The sequence below is a fragment of the Triticum aestivum genome, chromosome 4D, assembly GCF_018294505.1.
Source record: "Triticum aestivum cultivar Chinese Spring chromosome 4D, IWGSC CS RefSeq v2.1, whole genome shotgun sequence".
In the NCBI taxonomy this organism is placed as follows: domain Eukaryota; kingdom Viridiplantae; phylum Streptophyta; class Magnoliopsida; order Poales; family Poaceae; genus Triticum; species Triticum aestivum.
The window spans coordinates 23565978-23579294 of record NC_057805.1 but is presented as its reverse complement, the minus strand read 5'-3'; the positions used below and the strand labels follow the sequence as shown (position 1 = coordinate 23579294).

The window sequence follows — 13317 nt, the reverse complement described above, 5'->3', positions numbered from 1 at the left end:
GAGGCAGCATCGATCGGCTTCAGTTAGCACTAGCAGCGAAGGAATCACTCGATCGGGTTCGGTTAACAGCCATCGATCGATCGCTCGGGTTCAGTTAGAGCCCAACGCCTCGCTCGGGTTCAGTTAGAGCCAACGCCTCGCACACACGCGCGTACGTGTACGAGAGAAACGCGTATCGCTCGGCCCCCGACCTCCCACCATAACCGGGAACTCCCCAAAATTTTCCTCGCCCTCGCTTCTACCACGGTTTTTTCCTTCATGGACGGCCCAAAGAATGTCATGCAGCTGCGTCTCCGGCCCGCCCAGGATGAAAAGCCCATTTTCTGTCATGATTTTTTGTCATAGAAGTAGGAGCCCACCACATCTATGATGATACCGGGTTTTGTCATAATTATCGTCATAGAAGTGTCATATGTATGACAGAAAAAAATTTCGTTCGGCCCAAAATTTCACGGATGTGTCTTTTGTTGTAGTGTGTGCGCTTTTCTATCAATTGCTCGACAGTAATTTGTTCACCCACCGTAGAATTTGCTATCTTGAGAGAAGCCACTAGTGAAACCTATGGCCCCCGGATCTATCTTCCATCATATAAGTTTCCGATCTATTTTATTTTGCAATCTTTACTTTCCAATCTATACCATAAAAATACCAAAAATATTTATCTATTTATCTCTATCAGATCTCACTTTTGCAAGTGGCCGTGATGGGATTGACAACCCCTTTATCGCGTTGGTTGCAAGGTTCTTATTTGTTTGTGCGGGTATGAGGGATTTGCGCGTAGTCTCCTACTGGATTGATACCTTGGTTCTCAAAAACTGAGGGAAATACTTACGCTACTTTGCTGCACCACCCTTTCCTCTTCAAGGGAAAACCAACGCAGTGCTCAAGAGGTAGCAGTAATCAGGCAGCAAACATCCTTGCTCGAACGGGCGCTAAACGTGACCTCGTCCCGCCTAACACCTTTGTGGAAACGCTCTTCAAGCCATCCGTGGTATGGCAGGACGAGAGCGGCAATACTAGTCTGGAGCCGATCATACGCCCAGATGTCGAACACAATTCTGATATCATCGGGGGCTCGGGCACCGAAATGACACCTTCCGCCCATGTAATCATGGATGTCATTACTCCATGGACCGAACCCTTGCTGGCCTACCTTAATAGGCGGGAGCTCCCTGATGACCAGAATGAGGCCCATTGCATAGTTCGACGCTCTAAAGCCTACAAAGTTCACGAAGGAGAACTCTACAAGAAAAGTACTACTAGAGTTCTTCAAAGATGTATCTCTGAAGAGGAGGGACGGCAACTCTTAGCTGAAATACATGTTGGTCTCGGTGGCCATCACGCCGCAGCTCGGTCCCTCGTAAGTAAGGCCTTCCATACAGGTTTCTTTTGGCCAATGGCCCGATCATATGCACAGGCCCTTGTACAGCGCTGTTCCGGATGCCAGCTTTTCGCCAATCAAAGTCATATGCCGCCCACCGCCCTAAAAACAATCCCCATTACTTGGCCTTTTGCAGTCTTGGGCTAGATATGGTTGGACCCCTTAAAGGGGGAAGCCACAAGAAGAAATATTTGCTGGTTATGGTGGATAAATTCACTAAGTGGATAGAGGCCAAACCAGTAAAAACGGCTGAAGCTGGGCCGGCGATCGACTTTATATCCGGTGTTGTACACCGTTATGGTGTCCCGCACAGCATCATTACTGACAATGGCTCTAACTTCAAAGCCGATGAGATGAAAAATTGGTGTGCTAACTTGGGCATTAAGCTCGATTACGCCTCTGTTTATCACCCTCAAACAAACGGTCAGGTCGAACGGGCTAATGTCCTGATAATGAGCGGCATCGAACCCAGACTAGTGCGATCCCTACGGGAGTCAGATAAACACTGGGTCGAGGAACTTGATTCCGTACTATGAGGACTGCGGACCACGCCCAATCGCACGACCAGCTACACACCCTTTTTCATGGTGTACGACGCAGAGGCTGTCTTGCCCTGTGACATTATTCATGACTCACCTCGAGTGCGCATGTATGAAGAGAGAGAAGCCGAGCTTGATCGGCAGGATGACCTAGATGGCCTGGAGGAGGAGCGCGATATTGCAAAAGCCTGTTCCGCATTCTATCAACAACAGGCTCGGAGATACTAAAGCAGAGAAGTGCGGGCCAAGACTTATAATGTTGGTGAACTCGTTTACGCCTCCCAGAGAAGAAGAAGAAGGACAAGCTCAAACCAAAATGGGAGGGTCCCTTCATTATAGATGAAGTTCTCACAGGAGGAGCCTACCACCTTCATAATGCATCGGATAATCGCCTAGAGCCGAATCCATGGAACGTTGCTCGGCTCCGAAGATTCCACGCATAAGTTCGGCCCTACTTCTTTTTCGTTCCCTTTTCTCCTCTTCATTTTGTTTTTTGTTTTCTCGTTTTTATACGATTTGCAGGATGGGTTCGAATAAGCCGAACACTTGAGGGGTGCACATCCTTAAATGTACACACCCCATCATGACTGGGGGCTTCTTTAACCGAAGCTTATTATTATTCCGAGCCTGGAGCTCACAATATATGTGTCGTTTGCTCATATACATCCTTTTTGCCATTATATGCACCTCTATGACTTAAGTTTTTGCCAAGCTGGCTTGCCTTGCTCCTGTGTTTATGCCCTACGTTCCCGATTGTTCGGCTAGGGCATAAAGGGAGCACATCTGCGATTGTTACAACCGGGTCATCCGGACATGTACCTCAGATGGGTGAAGCCGAAAGCTAGCATTCTTAAGAGAATAATTGGTCGGCAATCAAACGACAGATTGTTACATTATTGTAACCACTCTCACATTGCGGGACACTTTTTCCGTATTGCGGACCCACGCCCCGGCACGCATAATTACAGCCTGCCAACCCAAGGAAAGGAACCCTTAACGGAACTATTTTCCTTGGAAGATGTTTCTTACATATGTAATATAACATACATCCTAAACTAAAAATCTGTTCGAGCACAATGACTTGGTTGCCAGTTTCCGGACATAGTGAATGCTTCTTTTCATTTCGAATAGTATTTGGAAACACTCCACCATTTTTGGGTTCGGAGGTTAAAGCCAAAAGCCTGTGATGACAAACTTTTTACATGTTCGGAAAAAGGTACAGGTTGATCATAACGTACATTAATACATTAAATCAAAAACCTATTCCTTATCTATTCCATCTATAAGACTGTCTAACCTATAGTTTTCCTGCGAATACTTCGCAGCTACCATTACTTGGTCATACACCAATTTCACTGGAATTTCTTTCCCGTCTGGTCCCTGTGGTCCCACTCGGCCCATATGATTTGGATCTAGCTTGGTGAAGCATGTTTTCACCATGGCCCAGCACTAGTATGCGTCGGTGCTATACAAACGGTTTTAAACCCCTTTCCGCGACGACATTTGGAACCGTCTCCTAGTGAGTGACGGTGATAGGGAGGTCCTTCCCACATAACCCAGAAACCGTCGGGGATATGCCCTCCTGGCACACACACTCGGCAAAATGAGGTTGTCTCCAACCGGCGAGCGCTCAAATACGGAAATACGTACAGTAGAGCTAAAAAATACAATTATACAGGCGAAATTGTTTCTGGTCGCAAGTACATCCCACGCAGTCAGTCCCCGCTAAACGTTTCCGTTCGTATGTACATCCCACATAGTCACTCCAAGGAAATTGTTTCTGTTCACAGGTACATCACACACAATTTTTCCCGTTAAATCGTTTGTGATAGCGTTGCCATTGCACACGATATTAACAATTTTATCGTTTGCATTATTGAATGCATCACACGCGGTGCGTAGAAGAAAACCGTGTGGCAAAGGTTGTCCATCACACACAGTTTTTATGTGGTAAACGTTTGCGTAAGGTGGCCTAACGCAAACAGCTTTCAAGAGGATGTCGTGTGTGCAGTGGATATTGATCGCACACGTAGTGGATCCTAGAAATGTTTCTGATCTCCACGTCTATCGCAGACGTTTCGCTTTCGCAATTTAAAAATAAGTGTAATCCCTAGTTAATCCCTAATTTAAAAATCACATGTTTTGAATTTGAAAGTAGGCAATCGCTTATTTCATATCCAACCATGTTTATTACAAATATAGGTTCAACCACGAATGCATAATTCGATGCACAGGTACATATACAGAAGAACTACAGAAGCACCAAGTAAAGAATGATGAACCACAGTTGTACTAAAGACTGTAAAGAGAGAGGCGAAAGACATTCTGGTTGCTGGAGAAGGTGAAGCAGAATGCCCATATTGTGCCCTGCTCCATGGGTAATGCGCGCACGACTCTAGGCCAACCCCTTGTGATGGATGCCCGTCCATCCTTCACTGTCTTCATTACAACTTCTCGATGCTCATTGTAGTCTGGATGAAATACTTTAACCTTCATTGTGTGTCCACCAATCATGTTCTTTGCAAGGTAATCTTGAGTGAACTGCTTCGGGAACCACTGGGAACGAAAAAGATTCAGACATTGTTGTCTAACAACTCATTATGGGCGGTAAAAAGAGAAGACTGCAGAGTTTGTAGTTACCATCCTACAGCTCACTGTTGTGTTGGATAGAGCATAAATTTGCTTGCCACCATTCGTATCTTTTTGCTAATAATCATTATCAGTTTCCTCACTTGATGCTTGTTCATTGATATCTCATTGCCCCATACGCAAAAAGGGTCGATGCGTGGATCCTTGCCAAGGGCATATGTACCTACAAGCAACAAGTCAATATTAGAAGCTAACAAGTGTCCAAGCCTGGATCTATATGCACTACATTATGGAACGACGGGAGGAGTACAAGCCGAGGGATGAAGCTAACCTCGGCGGAAAATGGTGGCCACTCCCGTTGTTGTCCTGCATAAGTAGCGGAAAGGCATGATAAGTACAGCAACCTTAACATCAAACAAATATAGCAAAGGTAAACAACATCATCTCCAAATGATAGCTTGAATGTGTTGGTTTCAGCATGCTGTTAAAGCAGATATAAAATGGACGGCAATGTTATCGACAGCAGGCTTAACAGCCATAAAATATTGCAATTCAAATTGGTATTGTTGAAAATGAATAGAACGTAGGTAATGCTTAAACATCACACTGGATAAATGTGTAAAACTGGAATAAAGGGCATGTGTTAACTACACCAGGAATAACTGGAACCAAATATAGCCGTTCAAACTAGTATTGATGTAGTCGAGCGGCACACTTCCGACTTGCACATAATGAACAACACATTGTGAATGACTGAAATAAACAAGGCATAAATGACCAGTATAACAACCAAATATAGCCATTGAAAACTGGACAGAGTCTCACTGCAACCAACCTAACAAGCAAATACAGATAAACAGGGCATATGCTTGAAAACTGGACAAATGCTCACTGCAACCAACCTAACAAGTAGATAAAGATAAACAAGGCATCTGCTTGATAACTATACAAATGCTAAAAAAGCAACCTAACAACCAAATACAGATAAACAAGGCATCTGCTTGATAACTGGACAAATGCTAAAAAAAGCAACCTAACAACCAAATATAGATAAACAAGGCATCTGCTTGATAATTGGACAAATGCTCACTGCAACCAAACTAAGAACCAAATACATATAAACAAGGCATCTGCTCGATAACTGAAAAAATGCTCACTCCAACCAACCTAACAACCAAATACAGATAAACAAGGCATCTACTCACTATAAACAACCAAATATAGCCATTCGTGAAACTGAAGTGGACAATTCATACTTAAACATCACATAGCCCTATTGAACAATACATTTTTGCATACCTGAAATAATTAAACACGGCACAGTTAAAGCACCGCACAACAAATGCCACTACAATGAAGGGTATGGGTTGGCAAGCTGGACAAGGTAAGATTTGCTGATAAAATGTTGCCTCACATTTCATGGACGGGTTCCTTCCAGTTGGAATAGCACAGACCCATGGTGCGCTCTCTGATGTCACAGATGGGCTGTTTCACCTTGGAAGAACCTTCGTGGGTGCCCTCCTCGTGGTCGTGGTCGATGAGATTTGACTTGGCAATTGAGGATCCCAAGCCGCCGTCGTAGAACGTGTCCTTCAGAAATGACAAAATGGGCTCAATTGCGTATAAAGCTCGCAAAACCTTGACCGCTTGGTGGAGGAGATCAGCGGTAGGGCCGTCGAAGAGATCGACGGCGGTTGAACCAGAGGGGTTGGGGATGGACCACTTAACATGTGACATGGCCGGCGTGAAGCTGTCGCTGTGGACGAGCTTGATGTCGTAGCCAGCTTTCCCGAGATACAGTAATACGCTAGGCTGCTGACATGAAGCCTTCGGCATGGCAACTTAGTCAACGTCTTCGCCGGCTTCCGCGGTGACGTGTTGCTCCGGGATCGACAGGTCAGGGCGAACGGCGGCCACCTCGCCAACATCCGTCGGAGAGGCCATGATAAACCTCTTCTTGGCCGAACGCTCGTCGGGCTCCCCGGGATACGTGGTCGACCTTAGGCTGCGACATTCTAGAGAAGGGGATGTGGATCTGGAGGTGAGGGACACCGCAGGCCTCATCTAAAAACTTAGGGGAGTGGGGCGACGGTATGGGAATCGCTGGATAACCTGAACTTTATTATCTAAGCTAGGAGGAAGGGGCAGACCAGCAGGGGTTGGCGGCGGCGCCGGTGGTGGCCGCGAGCTAGGGTTCGAGGGGGGAAGGGGGCGGGTGGGGGACGGTGGAGTGGGGTTGGTGTTTGAGGATACGCCGCGACTACTGAAAATTTTAGTAATGGTGGGTGGAGATGGTGGTGAATGAGGGAGGGCGACGGTTCAAATGCCTCGGCTATTGCAATTTTACTATAAGGTCGGTGCTAGAGGAGCGTGGGAGATGGTTGAAGTACGGCGGCTACTAAAATTTGGGTAAAGGAATTGATGCGGGGCGGGAGTGCCCAAGATCGTGCACGGTCCAATAACAATACGTGTGTATGATAATAAGGAAAAGTGGCGCGGAACCGTCGATTTTTGCAACGCTCAAGGCGGGTAGTTTGTTTTTACATTTCTAGCTAGCTGGTCTATCGCACACGGTTCGTCCTAATTTCCAAATAAACTTACCCGCCTTTAGCTTGCACAGGTGGTGGTTTTACAGCGCACTTGCATCGCACACGGTTAAGCCAGTACCTCCACCCTTTGCTCGCGCTTACGTGGTCGTGGTGATTTTACAGCGCACTTGCATCGCACACGGTTGAGCCAGTACCTCCACCCTTTGCTCACGCTTGCACGGTCGTGGTGATTTTACAGCGCACTTGCATTGCACATGGTTGAGCCAGTACCTCCACCTTTGCTCGCGCTTGCGCAGGCGTGGTGATTCACAACGCACTTGCATCGCACATGGTTAAGATATTATACCCGTGTCCGTTGAGCATCATCAGAGTCTTTGCAGCAAAAAATAACATTAGAGAGGGTCAGAAGACAGCCACACCAGCATGTGGCCCAAATATATATGAGTGAAAAGGGTGGTCTGTGATGTTCAAAATTCCAATGCACAACTTTGACCACGCAGGCCCACGGTTGGGCGCGTCGTCGAAGATCGACGAGAGGGGCCAAAAGTCAAGAACCACTTGGAAGTGGCCAAATATATGTAGGAATATTAGGGATGTTTAAAACTTTAAATACACAATGCATAACTTTGGTGGCACCTGCCTCGCAAACCCGAAAGCACCCTTGGATATATATATACTAGTTGACCCGTTGCTCCAAATGGCGTAGAGACCCGCTAAAGCCATGTTGTCGATGAAAATAGTTTCATTTTGCAAGGATCGTGTGTTAAACCATGCTATATTGAAAATATGTTTATCATGTTGTGGAATCTGAGTTTGGAAAAAGAAAATATTTGTATAACATGTACAGACCAGCTAAGCAAGCATTGTTTTAGTTTTAAAATATGGTCATCTTGATGAGAAACCTAAGCTAAAAAGACATTTGTATAAGATGTATAGATCAGCTATGGATGTATTTTTAGCAATGTTTGCACCAAACTCGTATTTTCCATGTGCACGAAGAAAAAAGAACCTCTTTGTGTTGTGTGTATGGAGGCATAGATATTTGAATGGCCCATATGTTACATGGCCTAACCCACGAACAACAATGTGTGTGGCCTGTGAGGAGTAGAATATTGAAGTGGTAGGGACTGCATCCACCGAACCTGTTTATTCCATTTTCTTCCTCGGCTCCTCAGTTGGGCGAGAGAAGCATTTCAAGTGAGATTTCTTCTTTTCTTTGATTTCGGATTTCTCTGCATGCATGGATTTAGTTCTCATTTATCTGGATCTTGCATTTCCCCTCTTTCTATGGCGATTCTTACTCCTCCTGTGTCTTTTTTTAGGCATGGTAGATCCTGTGCTATAATTCTTTCTATTTAGGTATGTATACGGATGCAAATAAATCCTTGTGGTTATTCCAATGGTTATTGGTGTATAGGTTGATTAGGTTGCGATTTGATCTTGCTTTTTCAACCGCATTTCCATGGGTATATGATGTGCCGGATTTTTACGCTGGCATATTAATGTTCTTTATTAGGCTGTTTTGATTGAAAATCCATGATTCCATAGGTTTCTGCCACGGCTGAGCATGAGGAGATCTCCTGTGGATATTAGTTCCCATGGAAGTGCTGATAGTAGCTCTGACGAACGTTCGGACAACAGCTCAGACGAAAGTGCCGATAGCTTCTCTGATGTCCGGCAAATTCCAGTGCCTGATGAACTGTATATAACATAATATTTCAAATGTATATGTAAGACTGATCAAATTTCACCAAAGAAGCATTGGGTCATCCAGAAAATGCGAGCTATCATCTTATTTTGCAAGTTCCAACTCTTACAAATATAGAGGTAACCCAACTTTCACATGCTTAGACTCTTGACAGGCATGCAACTACATGGCAATTCCTGATGCACCGTCATACCTGTGATAAAGGGATAGCCACCCTATCCTCAATTGTTTCCACATTCTACACACAGGTTAAAGGTCGGGAGAAACTGTCCAATGATGCCGCTACAAAGGGCATTGTAATCAACATTGTATTGTGTACGGTGTCATCGGTGAGTATGATCTTCGGTAAAATATTATATTCATTGCTCATGAAGTTAAGAACTAGTATTGCAACAATTTGTGCTTAGCATTTTATAGCAGCCAAAAGAAGTAGCAATATACATTTATAATTGGAACAAACCCTCTGGTTTGCAAAATCAGAAAAGGTCACTTTAAATCTATAACCAAAAACAATATGGGAAACCAAGTATGCCACTGATGATTTATTTCACATAAGAAATGAAAAATAACAAGAATTCGAGACACATAATTATATCTAAACTTAACAATGAGCTTTACTCAATAGAAGTTTGTACAGCCGGTCGTATTATCTTCCAATCAGAACCAAATAAGGTTGGTTGCACAAACAAATGAAGAAATAGCTTGACCAAAGTTCTCCTTTAGCAGGTCCTATTATCTAATTTCCTAAAAATGCAGAATATATTTCTACACTTGTAACATCAAAATGCAAGTTTCGTTCAACAAAATCTTCTGATAGCTTCTCCATCTACCCTTCTTTATGAAATCCGCAAACACGGTGTCTAGCTAAAAACATAGATTATGAAATCAAAATCAGAGACACGGGAGTAAAGAGGTAAAGAGAAAGGAGCACATAACAGAGATTTGTTGTGGGCTGACTATTGCTGCTGCCGTAGGATTGTTTGGCCCCACACCATTGCAGCTATATCATCTCACGCTGTTTGTTGACACTGCATATACTTCAATACTTTAGCTCGTCAAAACCAAATAAGCATGGTTGCAATAAAGACATATTTTACCAAAGATCTCCTTTAGCTGGTCGTATTATCTTCCAATCAGAACCAAATAAGGTTGGTTGCACAAACAAATAAAGAAATAGCTTAACCAAAGTTCTCCTTTAGCAGGTCCTATTATCTAATTTCCTAAAAATGCAGAATAGATTTCTACACTCGTAACATCAGAATGCAAGTTTCGTTCAACAAAATCTTCTGATAGCTTCTTCATCTACCCTTCTTTATGAAATCCGCAAACACGGTGTCTAGCTAAAAACATAGACTATGACATCAAAATCAGAGACACGGGAGTAAAGAGGTAAAGAGAAAGGAGCACTTAATTAACAGAGATTTATCGTGGGATGACTATTGCTGCTGTCTTAGGATTGTTTGGCCCCACCATTGCAGCCATCGCATCTCACAATGTTTGTTGACACTGCATATAGTTCAATGGATAGGCACTGTAAAACGAGATCTAGCAGAAAACTGCATATAGTTCAATGGATAGGAACTGTAAAAAGAAGCTAACTAATCCGGATGTCCTTTGTCCTCTGAAAAGGAAAATGGGGAAAGTTTCAAGACATGAAACATCAATTTTGGAAAAGCAATCAGCTGGCATCCTTTCAGGTTCGACCTGCAGAAATGATATTAGACAGAGGTCTCGTACTTGATGAGTTCACAACTGGTTGAATTTTGTAGATTTGTTCTTCACAATGATAAAAAATAAAGGGAAAAATCTATAGACTGTTGTCACAAATCCAGGATAGTATTATCAAGGTTCAGAAAAAGCAAATCATGACAACATAACTGAAGATATAAATACTAAAAACCTATAAAGTTTCTAGCTAAGTCGTCCAATGCCTAATCTACATGGACTGGAAACAGAATCACGCTCGATGCTCAGTCCTCAATAACGACTCATATATGTAGGTAGGACCAGACTATCTGGGTCCTTCTTCTCTACCAGATCAAATCTCACAATATATGCCGAGTACAACCTGCTATAAATATAGCACAAGGGGCGCATACCCTGAATATATGAGCTATTCGTGATTGCCTAGTGCCTTGAAAGAAACCCTGTGGCCTTTATGCCCAAAATTGGGAATATCCCTCCACATGCAGCCCAGAACGGCGAGGTAGAGCACAATGTCCATTTTCAAACAATCACTTGTATTTTTATCATGCAAACTGGCAGAAGGCCCTCCTGTGGGTAAGCATACAAAGGGGTGCCACTGCAAGAGATCTGAGTGCGTGAAGAAATATTGTGAGTGCTTTAATCTAGTATTCTATGTTCAGAGAACTGCCGTATCACCCAGCGGCACCTTGTGTATGCACATCATATGCAGAATCCTGCTATAATGGGTATTAGTCGGCCATCTGTGGCTCTTTCTCATGCAGCAGAAAAGCTCTCCAATCTCTCAGTGGATTCATTAGGCAGAGATCAGCTCATCAGTCAAAATGATTGTTCACAAGTAATTCTTTTTTCCAAGATCCTTTCTGTAATTTTCATTTTTTCAAAAAGGCTTTCATAATTTTCATGACTTCTGCCTTCGTTATGTGGACTTAGAAAATAATTACAGGTATAAAATATAGCAGCTAAGAACATGTGGCGTCTTACGGATAGCCGACTGAATATTTATGATTAGTAGCTCAAATGCTAGAACATATCATTCAGTTAAAATAAAAGGTCAACAAAAGTTGAAAATCTGGTTATTAACATATGCTTCTGTTTTTTCCCGTCTCAGGTGACTTCGTCTTTGCTCACTCCTGTTCCTATAGAAAGCACTCAAAGTACTGTCAAATTAGGGCCGCAAAGAGTTACATTTTGAAACTAATGTTTTGGACTGGGTATTAGAGATAAATTATATGAGTATAAGTTATCTAGAGCAGAAATTCAGTATAGATACTTCTCTGCTGAGTGGACGCAAGGACAACCAAAGACAAAATTAAACGGTGTTGAGAAGTTGAATAGCTGGGCCACCAGTCTGCCACAGTTCTTGGGCTCGACAACTTAGTCAAAGGTGATGACAATCCATTCCACTTCAGACAACTCTGTCATGTCACAATTGCCATCGCATGTCAACAGGAGCAGAGCAATCCTAGTAGATATTAATTTTCATAAACTCATGCTTCTAAGTAGATCAATCCAAATCATGTGCATACACGACAAATAGCAAAACAAGTATAAAGTAAGACAAAAAAGATCCAAAGTAGACCAATGCATACTGACTGGCAAAAATACTCACAGTTAGTGCCATGCATAATGCATAATGCACCCAGATAATAAAGAAGAGACCAAATCTCTTTATGAATTTTTTATACTGACGAAGGCGGAGTTGAATGCTGAATTAAAAACCCTTTGTAAACTAAAGACCACTGGTGGTGAATCAAACCTAACATTGACATTGTTGTGAATTATTGTCTAAATCTTGCTAATTCAGAAGGGAATAACATTAAGTACGATGCAGACATGTACAAAAGCAAATTTAATCCATATATCAAACAGCTTTGCATAGCACATTGACCAATCAGAGAGAGTGTGAAATAAGTACCGGAAGAAGGGAAGATTCAGAATCAGATCAATTCCCTGAGTATCAATCGCACTTGCTGCGATTTTTTCTGAGTACCTTCATCTCGCTATGTTGGATGATGCAGCTTCACTGAAATTGACAGAGAGCGGATAGAACTTAGGTGGCCAAAATATGTACAGGAGATCAAAACCTAGGAAAAGAGAGAAAGGATGTAGAGGCAAATCTGAACCACCTCAAGGTCTTTCTCCTGCTGCTCCGGTGGGCGACCCTCCCTCAACCGTTGACCCCGGCCGCATTCGATGCTCCACCAATCCCTGCTGCTTCTTCCAGAGGCAGAGGCGGCGCCTCTCATGGCGCTAAGGAGGTGAGGACGCGCTGGCGCGACGAGTCAACCAGCCAACCGCCGCGGGGAGGAGGACGGTGTGCGAGCTGTCACCCGTCTCCTTCTCCCTGCTGCTTGTCCTCCTCGCCAGCCACCTCCTTCGCCCTGTCCTCCGCATCCTCCCCCTCCAGTCCTCCGCGAAGACCCCGATGCCCTGCTCTTGCACGACGGTGACCTGCGCCCAATCTGGAACCATGGTGGCATGGAAGAGGAGAGGAGGAGACGAGCGAAGAGGCAAGGCCGGCGGCGTGGGGGAATGGAGAGGAGGCGGCTGCTGTGGGTATCGGGGAAAGGGGGCTAGGGTTCAGCTAGTGTGGGACGAGGGGATTGGGCAAGCAGGTCAATGCGGCGCGTGAGGCGTGGATTGGGCAAAAACCTCTCGCACAAGCGCGGGGCTGACCCAGCCAATGCGAGCTCGAGGCGAGCCCACCCGTCATTAGACACGAAAAACAACCGTGAGGCGAAAAAGATTTGACCGTAAGGCAAATATTCAACGGTTCAGACACGCTAAAGACCAGATCAGACGGCCATAAAGGGTTGCGCGCGAGTGAGCCATCTGGAGGCAAGT

The 13317-nt window shown here is 44.2% G+C and overlaps 1 long non-coding RNA gene across 1 annotated transcript; it reads right to left on the bottom strand.

The window, feature by feature from the left end:
- Nucleotides 1–9295: 9295 nt before the first annotated feature.
- On the bottom strand, nucleotides 9296–13100 carry LOC123095879 (uncharacterized). The gene is made up of 2 exons (XR_006446348.1): nucleotides 12600–13100; nucleotides 9296–12496 (listed from the first exon to the last, which is right to left on the bottom strand). It is a non-coding gene; the product is annotated as an uncharacterized lncRNA (long non-coding RNA).
- Between the last annotated feature and the right edge of the window lie 217 nt (nucleotides 13101–13317).